Here is a 14,597-nt window from a genome sequence, read left to right on the forward strand (position 1 = left end):
CTAGTCCCATAGCCTTTGTTGGAAAAATGCTCTAGAGCCCTTGTTGGGTTGAGTTACTAGTCCTCGAGCCTTGGTTTGACAAATGCTGTGGAGCCTGGTAAAAGTTGTGGGTTAAGTTACTAGTCCTAGAGCCTTAGTTGGAACAAACACTCTAGAGCCTTGGAAGGCTTGGATAAAGACCAATCTAATGAGGGTTTTGTGATGTCTAACCGTGAGGCAAAATCGCTATTTGATGGGTTGAGGTGGTTAGCCTCTGGAAGCCCTGAATGATTTTGGATTGATGTGTTATAGGAGATCCCACATTCATGCTTGGAATATGGCATGGGGGTGAATGGATGAAGAGATATTTTGCTCAACATTTCTATGTTCAGGTGGAACATGCTAGTCCCTTAACCAGTTGGATTTTTCATCACTAATATTTGGTTATTTCTCCTTTTTATACTAGTTTATATGTGGATTATATGGTTGTTGTTTCCTTGGTATTTATGTTGTTATTATGATGGTTATGAAAATGTATTATGATAGTGGCTACGTATGCCTCTCATCATGTTTTCACTTGTAAATGAATGAGCACTATATCGATGACCTAATGGATGAAGTTGTATCTAATTTTATAAGGAAAAATGCTTCATAGTGAATCTCAAATAATTATGGGACCTCTATGTTTAGATCTATTTCTTACACCCACAGATTTCCTTTATGCCAAGTGTTTGACAAAATGTCAGTCCCAATTGGGGATGGTTAGGCCTAGTCCAGTAGTTAATTTTTGTTTATTAGTCTTGTCATTATTTGCTCAATTGATTCTAGAAGTTACAACAAGTTTTGAGCAGTGGTCAGAATTTTGGGCTTGAAAAGTTCATTAAATTCCCCATACTTTGGAACAGGGCTACTAGAAATAGTCCCTAGATGTAGGCATGTAGGCTTTTGGGAGAATTCAAACCTCTCTAGATTCTAGCATGTCCATAACATAGGAGCTTCCAGAGATTTTGGTAGTTCTATATGCCCATAGGATAGCTTGTATGCACACATCCCAATCATTTCACTTCACAATGCAAGTCATCATTAAGGCGTTATCTAGGATTTTGTTAAAGGATTCCACTATGCCATTCACTTGAGGATGATACGGTGTAATTCTCTGGTCGTACATATGGAATTGTTCAAGAAAAGCTGCAATTTTTTCATTCAAGAAGTGCGAACCCATATCACTCATCAAGATTTTAGGGTAGCCAAACCGAGATAGGATGTATTAAAAAATGAACATTGTAGTTGCAGCTGCACTACAATCATTTATAGGCTTCACCTTAGCCCACCTAGTTAAATATTTGGTCGATGTTATGATGTATCTAGCTCCTATCTCTTTTCCTAGTGGTTGAATTGGTCCCACGAAGTCTATCGTCCACTTATCAAAGGCTTGTAATGATACCTGCTAGTTCAAGGTAAATTCATCCCTTCCTTATGGTCTCCCCTTTCTTTGACAGACATGGCATGCCCTGCAATACTCCTCAGAATCCTGGTGTACAGTTGTCCACCACACTCCTGCTAGTATGATTTTCTACACAGTTTCTCTTCCCACATAATGTCCTCCTTGAAATCCTCCATGCACTTTGAGGATAATACTTTGTCGTTCAAATTCCAGGACATACTTACGCAATATTTAATCCGATCCCATTTTATATAAGTGTCTTGTGCTAACGGAGAAATATACAACCCAGACTACCAATTATTTCTTTTGTTGTGTCATGTACCCTTCAGGAGTTTTACCCATAGACAAGAATTTGGTTATGTATGCAAAATGTTAATCTACAATTTTTGTCACCAGTCTCAATCTGTGAGAGGTGATCTGGTCCAACATTCAATTGCCTTGGCTTCACAATAACTTCAAATTCATATTCTTGAAAAATTAGCGCCCATCTACAAATTCCCCCCGCCCAACACAGGGTTATTAACCAAGTACTTCAAAGCAAAATGGTCTGTGCACATTTTGAAGTGCACATGAAACAAATAATGCCTCAACTATTGGAGTGCATACACCATTGCTAATCATTCATGTTCTATGGTTGAATATTTATTTTCATCCTTTGATAACTTCATGCTTGAAAACTCTGTGGGATGGTCAATATCACCTTCACCTGGTTAGGTTAGCACATCTCCTAGTGATATGCATGATGCATTTACATGTACGTGGAACTCCTTGTTCTAGTTGGGGAACATTAGAGTAGGCATGGTGACCATTTTTTCCTTCAAGACATCCAAACTCTTCTATAAATCATCGTCCCAGCAAAACGTCACATCAGTTTTCAGTATTGTTTCCATGGGCTCAGTGATCTGTGCATATGCTTTGATAAATGTCCTATAATATCTAGTATGGCCCAACATCATGTGCACTTGTTTAGCATACTTTAAAGGCTCCAAGTTGATAATTAATGCAATTTTGGAAGGGTCTACCATCAACCCTTTATTACAGACAACATGGCATAAGAGTATCCAATAGGGTATGCATAATATGCATTTCTTTCGGTTAAGGGATATATAGTACTTTCGACAAGTATCCAACATGAGGCAAAGACTGGAAACATGTCCCATTACTAACCCAAACATACTCTAATCATCGAAGTAAACCTCTAAAAAAATCTAAATAAATTCTTTGAAAGCTGCAACTACCACTCTATAGAATATTACAAGGGCATTTTTAATTTTGAAAGGCATAACTGTATACTGAAAACAACCCCATTCAGCTGTGAAGGTGGTCTTACTCTGATCCTCCAGTGTGATCTTGATCTAATAATACCCTAAGAACCCATCAATAAATGAATAGGCTTCCTGAACTCCAATATTTTCCAGTACTTCGTCTGTGAATGGCGTAGGAAATGGACCGTTGACACAGTCATCATTCAACTTGATTAAGTCCACACATATCTGAATGTCACCCTTCATCGTTTCTTTCCTAAAACACCATATGACTAACCTAGTCTGATTCCTCAAAAGGCTCAATAATCTCGGCTACAAGAATCCTATCCAGTTCTTCGTACACTTTTTACTTGTACTTAGGATTCAATCAATAAGGGCGCTACTTTACTAGCTTCGTATCTATCTTCAAAGTAATATTAATGACACCCAGATCCCCTACTATCCCTTTTAGATTAGAGAACTTGGTGGGAAACAAGTCCTGATACTCCAGCAAGAACTTCGCGACTTTGTCTAATATGTCTTTCTCCCAATAGTCGCCCATGTTTGTGTTATCGCCAACAAAATTGATCATCTAGTGTTGGCTTGTTGGGGCTTGACCCAAGTTCAGAAGTGATTTAGCCAAACAAATATCAAAACTACCAGCCCTTTTGGCAACAGTCTGTGGTGCGTGGACTAAGGTATCATCCAAGGTAGTATGGGAGGGTGTTGGAACCAGGTTTTTGCACCCTAGGGATGTATTGATGAAGTCTAGGAAGTTCTCGAACCTGCATGCTTGCGCTGCTCCACACAACTGTCAGTCCTTTGCATCTTGTGCAACTACTTCCACACAGCTCTATAAAGAACATGAAGAGGTGCTATCTATATCCTTTATCCTTACTGTGTTATTATTATAGATCTTAACTTAATTCTGTGGTCCCAATATTCTTATTAATCATTCAACATTCATAACAAGTGCACGCAATCATAAAATTGTAAAGAGATGCATAAATATACCGAAAGAATAGACACACAATATTTCGGAATCAACTTATCTTTTATTAATTCTTTATCCAAGCACAATCCCAACTCCACCATGCGCACTCAGCTGCAGGGGTCTGCGCAATCAGCTACGGACTCTACTAGGCCTCTGCGCACTTAGCTACAGAACCTCTACCTATCACTACGACCCAATACCTTCAGATCTACTTCTAACTTCTAACCATGCCTTCGCATCTATCTATTACTTGTTAAAAACTAAGCCTGACTTTACACTTAGAGCCTTGATCTATTTATACAATCCCATGGTCCACGGACCATGGGTAGGCTGACACACTTTACATTACATTACATTATCTTAGGGTGGACAACCCTATACTCTTGTGCTCTGTGCCCGCATTTCGCGGGGTATTTACATTACACTTGACCAAAATTCAGGCTTCAAACCCCAAAACCATGCTATGGGGGGATCCGCTGCCCAACAGGCCCTTAACACAATCATCATGACTCGTCCCGAGTCACTCTACTAGTGCAGTGAACCTTGTGCGAAGTCCATCCAACTGTGCCTGGCGCAAAGGTCCGTAATGCACTATGCTGCTGTCGTCAGGATCTCGTCTGCTCGCTCGGTTGAATGCTCACTATCAAGGTCAACTCCCTGTCTTAGGTCATGCATCACTTTCATGTGTGTGAGTTTTCCTTCGATGTCGGCCGCAATGAGGAAGGCCTCATCGATCCAAGACTGGACGCGTGCTTTAAGTACTACCTCTTTTTGGTGCGCTGCGTCCACTTGTTCCTTCAGTGCCTTCACCTATTGTAGCCTTGCAAGCTGCTAAGTTAGGACTACTATCTACACCGTCCTACGCACACATCATATTTCATTTGAAGCTCCCGCACTTTTGTTTCCAACTGCTGTATGGTGGGATCCTCCTGTAAGGTTGTGAGGACTGCGAAGGATTCTTCCAACAAAGTGGTACAGCTCTGCACTACCTATTCAATTTCTCCCAGCCCTTTCCAGATATCATCGACGCTCTGTTCTCGAACTTCTAAGGGTGTGGAGGGCTGCATCTTCAATCACAGCTCAGCGATTTGTAGGTTCAACTCCAACTGAACCTTTGGCATTTCCTCCCGAGCCTCATGGACTCTGGCCACCAATCTATGAACCCACTCTACTGCCGGTAGCTCTGCTAGCATGGCCAACTCTGGAATGCTCCTGCATAGATCCTCTAGGGCCTACTCCAATCCACTAGCCTACGCAACCAACGCATCCCTCTGGATGTTGAGATCATCCATGTTAATTTTCTGCTCATGTAGGACCTGGATTGCTCAGCCTTCCTGGGCACGGAGTTTGGCAATGATCCCATCCTGTAGCTGGTACAGTATTTCGCACGGTAGGGCAGCCAAGTTCAAGCCAATGCCTTTCATGCTGTTCATCACAGCCCAGTCATCCTTGCTTGATGCTACTAATGCACCTTCAAGCAAGATGAAGGTGTTACCCATACAAGCACATAGCAGCTATTCGGCCTCAACAGTTCCTGCCGCGACATACTAGGCCATTGTTCCTGTTTGGGGGTACTGTACCTGTAAACCTTGTAGTTGCGCGTTGAGCGCCCCTATCACAGTGTTCTACTCCATCTGCAATCCCTGGAGTGTACCCTCCGTGACTTCCTGAATCATTTTGTTGATATCCAATAGATCACCTTTTGTGAGTGTGATCGGGTCGTTGGATGTCTTTGTGCCTTTCCCTTTCTTCCCGGGGATGGTTTTCTCTAGGTCGCACAGCCGCTTGAGTTGTGTTGATGTTTTACTGGGGTCCATGCGGTCCTCCTCCCTATCCACTTCCCCAGCCTGCTGCCTCGAGGACATCTCCTAGCCTTCCTCGGTCTCTCTGGTTGGCGTGGTTGTAATCTCTGCCGTCTATGTTGCTACTGCTGCATCAGCCACCTTCTCACAGGTAGCTGCTTCTTGTTCTTAGCGCTTCCTCTCAGCCAGCTACGTGAGGTGTAGCTTGGTGTCCTTCTTTTGTTGCTGAGCTGTGATCTTCTCCATTTCCACCAAGTTTGGGGCGTGCCACTTCAGGGGCCATGACTCCATCACGGTGAAGATCACATCATCCATTGCAATGAACGGAATCTTCACCCATTTTTGTTTGGGATCCTTGCATGCCCAGATATACAGGTTATGCATATCTACCTTGAATTCTGCCATGCTTTGCAATATGTTATGAAATGTAGAGGACAAGTGCAGCTTGTGGTTGATCCATGTTCGAATGCTCTCCTCCACGAACATCCAGAACACCTTTATCTCGTGAATCCTATTCGTGTCTCTTATAGCCCATAGCGAGATGTAGCAAGGAGGTAACTTTGTCGTGGAATGCTTTTGGGAGGCATCCTTCACCTCATCATCTTGTGCTTCAATTTGGGTGATCAGGGCCTAGAAGTCTTCCTCCTCCTTTGTTTCCATGGTGATGTATTTTCCCTTCTCTTCCATTAACAATTTGCCAAACCGTGGGTTTCTTAGGGATACACAGACTGGCCCCATTGTTTTCTTATCCTTCTGTGTCCGCGGCGTTCGTGGTGATTTTGGAACTTCAGGTGTAGTTTTCACCTCTCCATGCTCCTCATGGGCCATACTGGGCTTTGCGGTAACTTCGACAAATCCCACTCTTGTTCTAGCAGCTATCATTATGTCTACCATTGAGGATGGTAAGAGTACATGATGCTCAATGCTATGTACTTGCTCAATTCTCAAACAACCAAGTGTTGCCTTGGAACTGGCCTTGGGGGTTTTGTAGGATCCTTTGAATTTGAATTAGACCCTTCCCCCCACTTCTGCATCATTAATGCCTTCTTGGTGGCAGATCGTCCCAAATCTTGTTCTTAATTCGTGTCTTAATTGCCCGCTGCCCACTCCTTTTTGCCTTAAATTGGACCTCTTGACATAAATAGTGACACCAATGGTCACCTCATAGCCTACCCGCATAGCAGTGCAGCCCCCTCTGTGTGGCCATGACCCCTGTGACATAGCGATCATACGGGCAACCTCTGTCTCGCGCATCTCCCATACAGACTCTTTTATAGTCCCACGCTCTCTTTCAACAACTTGGAGCACTGAGACTGTGCTTCCTACAGATAGTCAGGTGGTTGCAACATCAATGTGAGGTTTCAAGTCACCTTCCAACCTAGTCTGCGGGCCTTCCTTAGCTACCCTCACGCTAGTCAACGCCTCGCATTCTTCCTTATGTGGTGCACTTCCTTGGTTACTTTGTCTAGTAAGGTGCGGTCGCAGCCATGGTAGCAGGGTCATAAATTCTTCTATTGTAGTAGTATGGCTGGCTATTCCTTGTCCCATCGTGCTTAGTTTCTTGGCATAACATGCTTGCACGACTTCGGTTTCCATTTTGTTTATTTCTTTGTCCAATATCATGCTTTTCTTTCTCAGCCATAGCCAATCGTCTTCGAGTTCGCGAAGTTTCAAGTTTCCTCGCCGAATGGCTTCATGTAACTGCATAATTCCTTTACCCGGGTCCTCGCATACTATCCCAACTATGGGAGCTATTTTAGGGGGATTCTTATGTGTTCTTATGGTTTTTTCACTTCCCGTTAGTGTTGGGATCACTTCCATGCTCTGATTTTTTCTTATGGCCCTATAGGCCCATTGCATCGCTGGTACGCATAGGTCCCAATCAGTTCACCCCACTTGGTAAACCCTATTCAGGATTCTGCATACCTTCTAGAATGCTTCTAAGTGGAACTTCTGTGGGGTGCATCACTTTTCCTGTTGCTAAGTCTGGTTCTAATTTTCGATCGTTAGTCTAGGATGTGCTTGCATAGCACACGTCTGCACCCATCAACATAGGTGGGCATGCAAGCTGCTTCATCCTGGCTGCCCGGCTCTTGTTCAAAACTAGGCACTTCCAAATTGTAATTGCATCCATATTCTACATTCACACCAATTTACCATGGTCTTCTGATGTGTACTCCACCATCATGAGGGAGTTGCGCGCAGTGCCCATTCCAGCGCACTGTACCGCTACTGTTCCAGTACTGCACTTTCAAATTTGTCCAGGAATTCATCCACTGCTATTACTCCATCATATGTTGGTAGTTCCCTTGCCTTTGTCATCACACAATGCATTGATCTAATCATCATGTTGCAATTCAGCGTTGTCACTTTGTGCAACTGGTTTTGCCAGCATTCTACTTCTTCGTCTAAATCTGAAGTATAGGAGCTATCACGCTTCCACGATATTCTCTCATCTGCAGTCAGGTTCACCTGATCCTGGTCTCGTGCCATTACCTAGTAAATAGAATCTAGCTCATCATCGCATTCATCGTCGCACACTGGTCAAGTGTAACACACTCCCTCAGCTCAGTCTAGTGGAACTACTACGTGTAGGGACATTTTCTTGAATATCATCTTCCTCTTCTTCAGGTTAATGACTCCATTCATGTTAGTGGCCCAGTCTATTCCTAGCAATGTGGGATAAGGATTGTTGTCATCGACAATCTCTATTACTTCAAAGTTCATCTGTGTGCGCGTGCCTTTGAAATCAACTGTTACCCCTTACAACCTCCCCATGGGCAAAATCTTCTGTTGGTTCGCTATTCATAATTGAATAGGGGACCACTGCAACGCAAGCCTGCCCATGTGTTCCCATGTTTGCCTCGGTAACACATTCACATCTGATCACAGATCTAGGATGACCTGATCCATTTCATACTCACCAATCCGCATAGTCAACCTCATCTCCCTTCCAGTGTGCAATGTATGCTTCCCCAGTTTCCAGACTACACGCTGTTCCCTTGACCCTGCGCACCTGGAGATCAATTCCTGTGGTCCCTTAACTGCCTGATTGTCATGCAACAGCTTCATGCATGTCTCCAAAAATTTAGTAAGCATAAAAGGATCCATCCCTGCCTCTAGTTGATCCTTACTACCTGAAGCAGAGGCCTCCGCGAAGCTCTTCTTAGCTTCCATGAACATCTCCTTTGCATGTTCTAGGTCAAACTCAGGTTCTTTTGTGGGAGCCTTGTGAACCCATGTATCTTCCTTAGGCTGCTTCCCCTTATCCTCCCCTATTGGTCTTCTTCACGCGGTTCAGACCTCATCATTTGGATATTCTGAGTTGGAGGAGGCTAAATTACCCCTTTTTTGTGCATCTGTGCGATCAACGTAGGACAATCTTTCATTTCATGATCAAACTGAGCACAGTATGAATAGGATATTCTCGTCATGTTGGTACAATTGAGAGCATAGTGCTTTGGTCCTCCGCAATTGTAACAAATTAATTATTCGCGGCCCCTTCCTAGTCCCATTCCTCCTCATCCTCGATCTCACCCTTGAAATCTAGTGCGCACCATCCCTTCAACTAGGTCGAGGCCTCGTGTTTCTGTTTGCATTCTATAGGCTGGGGTCTGATCCATCATTAACTCGTAGCTATGATAAGTACGCTCGTCATGGCCCACCGACCTACATAAATTAAAAAACAGTTGCTCAGGTGCCGGTGTATGCTTTTGCAACAAATGACAATTATCCATCATGTGTTTTCCTCCTATTTGATAGATCTTGCACCATAACACAGGTGTCGCACTCAGCCCTTCCTGTGCCTCTAGTCTCAATGCATTGGCCCCCCTCCTGCCAAGTAGTTCGAGAATACTAGACAGTGGTCCTTGTCATGGCCTTGGCCTTTTCATTTTATGCACCACACTTCCTCATGCGCGTCTAGCCACGGTGCCCTATCATGCTTCAAGCTCTACATTTCTAGGTAGAGATTCTGTAGTTGCACATGGATTTGTTGAACTCCCAGCCCCATATCGCGTATCGGTGTCTCATGCAACATCTTCGCCATTTCCAATGCTTCGACCTAGGTAGAAAGTCTCTGCTGTGAAAACGTCGTCATTAGGTGTGGTGTCAGAGAGGACACAAACCATGCATGATGCTGTGCATCTGTGAGCGTCATATTAGCCTTGCAAATTGTACTCTTCGGTCGCTGATCTAGATCCCAGGGGATCTCACCTAGAAGCATTGCAATCTCTTTAAACTCGATGATGGACTGTGTCTCTAACTTCGGCTAGCTAAATTCTCTGTTCAGTGCATTCTGGATCTCTGCTATTCCTGCAATTGGGTGATCATTAGAGTGCTTGATATACCATGTCAACACATGATCCTGCAGTGCGCTCACCAATGTAGCCTTCTTAATGTTGTCATTTGTGACCCCTTGCACGTCCCACACTGCTCTTACCACGAACCAGAACTGGTCCAGATCCTCATTCCCTACTCCTCTGAATACAAGTAGCTTGATTATGCTCGCCATGCTGGTTGAAGGGAAAGTACCCCTAGAGTCCTTTGGGCTGAGACTCTACCAGACTGAAAATTGCTTATACAAAGAAACACACACACACAGCCATCTTTTTTACTTTTAAGCAAATTCTAACGTTTAGGGTACATACCTAAGGTCCTACGTCCGAGAAGACCGTTAGGGTGCAAACCCTTCTTGGAGTTCCCTTCTTCTTTCTCTGACCTGCAAGACAAACAAATCAAAGAACACAACAGTACATGTATAGAAGTTTATGTATAAATCATCTTCATGCTATAAAGTTAGTTATAAAAAATCTTTAAGTAACCACTTTCATAAGAATTCAACACAAGAATCTCATAAGCATAAAGAAAGATTATTCGGGAACAAAGACGTGTTTCTTTATATATAAAGGCAAATAAAATACATATATCGGAAAGATATCACCTGAACACCTTCAGCAGGCTCCAAGCAAGCTTCCTCCCGGATTCGTTCCAGCCTCCAGCCTTCAACAAGAGCACCTTCCAAGTCTTACTCAATGATGATGTCAAGGATGAATGATCACCAATACACATGGAAACAAGGGTTTCCTATGCAAAATGGGGGAAGTGCAGGATGCACCAAGGACTTCAGACCTGGTCTAAGGGAAAAATCTCAGCATAATAATCTTGCTCTCCTTTCTCTCTCCCCTTGGCCTTCCCTTTGATGTCTTTTTATACCCTCTCCAAAGTAGTTTTTTAGTTAGGAGTTGGTTGGGAACAGTTGGGCCACGGACACTAACAGGTGATCCAGCAGGTAAACCCGCGATCACCGCCCGAAAAAGAGGAAATTATATTTTTTTAAGTGTTTTAATAGATACACGCGGGTTGGGTATGACAGACCCGCGTGTACACGCGTTTAACACAGGGCAAAGTTGCGTACAGGGAATAAAACACTGTTTTTTAAATTTTTGGACCAGGTCTGGAAGGAGGGGTTGCCCTAGGCCATAAGTGCAGCATCACAAACCATAAGAGTGAGATTTGGAGCTATAACACATGCTGAACTGTGGGTTTGGTGGAGGTGGAGTGGGTGGAGGTGGAGGTGGAGTGGGTGGAGATGGAGCTGAAGGAGGTGAAATGGGTGGTGGCATGGGTAGAGGTAGTAATTACGGAATGCGCTACCTTATGAAACTGACCGCACTTCTCGGAGAGATCCGAGCAAGCTCTTCCTTGCTCTCTCGTGAAGGTGAAATTAAGGGACTGTTTCCTACTTCCCCGCTACCTTTGTAGATCTTTCTGCTCCATGTCGTTCCAATCATTAATGTATTCACATAACCCGCCTTCCACATAACAACATCTTAATCCAAGTATTCAAAGATTTAATGTACTTACCTCGTGGTCCCTTGAGAAAACATCATTCTACTTCACTATAGCTTACGGTCATGTCTACCACAAACTCAATGATAAATTCCCCTATTATCCAGTCTAGCCAATGGTCCATAGCTCATGCGATCTTATCTTCTGATGCCTCTAGTCTACGTACTAATTCCATAGTCCACACTATCGGTTGGTCGAGCTTACACCTTCCTTAGCTGTTGGCTAACCTCGCGATCCACTCATATAGTTCAAAAGGATGCGAAGAAGATCTCATGGATTTCTATATACATGTAGCGATCCAGCCACCTTTTCTCGAATACCTGCGGAGTTCTGTTTTCCTATGTCACGAACTCATGAATCTTCTTGTCCAACCACTCTTCAATTTCCTTCTTTGTTGGGTTCCAGTGGCACGACATCAGACATCCATTAGGCAGATCCCAGTCCCAGCAATGGAACCATTTGTTGGCTTGCTGGGGCCTGACCCAGGCTCATAAGTGATTTAGCCAAACAAATCCCGAAACTACCGGTCCTTTTCACAATAGTCTGCGGTGCGCGGACTGAGGTCTCACCTGAGGTAGTATGGGAGGGTGTTGGAACCAGGTTTCTACACCCTAGGGATGTCTTGATGAAGTCTAGGATGTTCTCAAACTTGCGCGCTTGCGCTACTCTACGCAGCCATCAGTCCTTCGCAGCTTGTGTAACTGCTTCCATGCAACTCTGTAAAGAGTGCGAAGAGGTGTTATCTAGATCCTTTATCCTTATTGTGATATTATTATAGATATTAACTTAATTATGTGGGCCCAATATTCTTATTAATCATTCAAAATTCATAACAAGTGCGCACAATCATAAAACTGTAAAGAGATACATAAATATATCGAAGGTATAGACACAAAATATTTCGGAATCAACTTATCTTTTATTAATTCTCTATCCAAGTACAATCCCAACTCCACCCTGCGCACTCAGCTGTAGGGGTCCGCACACTCAGTTGCGGACTCTACTAGGCCTCTACGCACTCAGTTGTAGAGCCTCTACCTATCACTACGACCCAATACCTTCAGATCTACTTCTAACTTCTAACCATGCCTTCGCATCTATCTATTACTTGTTAAAAACTAAGCCTGACTTTACACTTAGAACATCTCTCTATTTATACAATCCCATGGTTCGCGGACCATGGGTAGGCTGACACACTTTACATTAAATTACATTATCTTAGGGCGGACAACCTTGGACTCTTGCACTCTGCGCCCACATTTTGCGGGGTCTTTACATTACACTTGACCAAAATTCGGGCTTCAAGCCTGAAAACCATGCTATGGGGGGATCCACTGCCCAACATCTAGACTAATTTACTAGATGGATCGAAGTAAACCATGTAAAGCCAATATTACCATAGTAAAATTGCTTTCATTGTGAGAAATTACTTAATAAACCACCTTTGTTAAGTATTTTATAGCTAAACCCATGAAAAAAATTTAAATAAATCACTATTTATTTGATTTTCTTTTAGGAATAATTAATTAAACCCTCGTTAAATTATTATTCCTTGTCATATTTGACCCAATCATGAAAAATTAACAAATAAATCATTAATTATCTTATTTTTCTCTAATAATAATTAATTAATCACTAATTAATTATTATTCTTTGTCAAATTTGACTAAATCCCTTAGGAATAATTAAATAAATCGTGATTTGTTTATTTTTCCTTAACCAATTTCTTGAGATGATAAACAAATCATTTATTATTTTTAAATAAAATTTTAAATACTTTTTCCGTCCTAAACAAATAGAATAAAATATTCCAAGTGGTTATTCCAAGAATGGGGTTAATAATATTTTATTATTTCTCATTATTCAAGGATAACTCAATATTTTTTTATAAATAGAAGGGTTTTCCTTTCATTATTCACTTTTGATTATTTTCATTATTGCACTCACTGCTGCAACTCTGATTATTTTCATTGTCGCATACCATTATTTTCTTGGTTTACACATTATAGAGGAGAGAGATTCTACACAAGCTAAAGACCTTTGAGGATAGCCAAGAACCCATCCCTCTATGACCTAAGAGAATGTTATAATCCAAAGGGGCATAAATAACCTCAATGTCGACATGAGCAGTCTTGCCCACAAGGGTCATTCGATAGTTGTGGTACATGCCAAGGGCTAGGAGGAGTGTCCATTCCAAACACACAAAGTGATGGTGGAGGGGGACAACTCAGGTGACCTAAGCTGTTTCTAGATGGCAGCAAACATCACACATCTGGATGCACCTTCGTCAATAATGCACCAAGAGATGATGGCATTACGGACTCGAACTGGTATCTGGAAAGCAACAGATGAAGGCAATGGGGGATGTTCTGATGTATTAATTGGGAAGAAAATCAAACTATTTTCAGAAGGATATGTTGCACCCAAAGTAGTTACTATATATTTCTTTTGAGATGCGCACAACTAGAGGACTTTCAACATTGACATGGAGGCAGGTGATTTCGCCAAGTCGTCTACTACACTATATGTATGGGAAGCTCATTTAGAAGCCACATTATGGTGTAATGGTCCATTTGGGATCTTGTGAATAAGCTCAATTTTGGGTTGAGGGATCTGTAATGGACCATTTGGTGTCATAAGAGGCTCAGCAGATGGTTTGGTTTTGGACTTAGTGGTGGATGAAGTCAATGGCTTGTCATATTGACGCGACTGAGTTTGCGGGTTGATATTGAAGGGCTTAACCTCATCATAATTCATCATAAGGATCTTGTAGTCACCATGACCAAACGATTGTGGGGGATGGCCTTCTTGACCCAGCTAAGGTTGAGTAGCAACAAATCCTCGCTGAGGGAAAGGATTTGTGAGCATTGTCAGTTGAGATGGCGTAGGATTTTGAGGTGATTATTGATGTCTAGAAGCTGATTGTGCTTTCCACATTTCGCATCTGGGGTAAGAGAGGGAACTCATGTGTATAATGTACATGTACAACACAACATTCTCAAGGCTTATTTGTATGAATAACCTTGTTCTTCTTGGGCTAATTGCCTTGTTGCTAGTTGTTGGTGTTAGGCTGGTTCACCTGGGGTTCACTAGGTTGATTAACTTGATTACCTCGGTTACCCTTGCTACCCTTCTTGTTATTCCTTTTCTTCGTATTTTGGGGATTTTCCACACTCTGCTATGAAAACACCTAACCCTAAGGAGGCAAGTGTTGCTGGGGCTGAGGATGCATGGGAGGTTGTGGTGCTAATGCTTGAGGGGCTGGAGCGTTCGACTGTGCATAA

Source organism: Pinus tabuliformis, chromosome 5_1 (genome assembly GCF_031772625.1).
Source record: "Pinus tabuliformis cultivar Carrire ecotype Pingquan chromosome 5_1, CPIR1, whole genome shotgun sequence".
NCBI classification, from domain to species: domain Eukaryota; kingdom Viridiplantae; phylum Streptophyta; class Pinopsida; order Pinales; family Pinaceae; genus Pinus; species Pinus tabuliformis.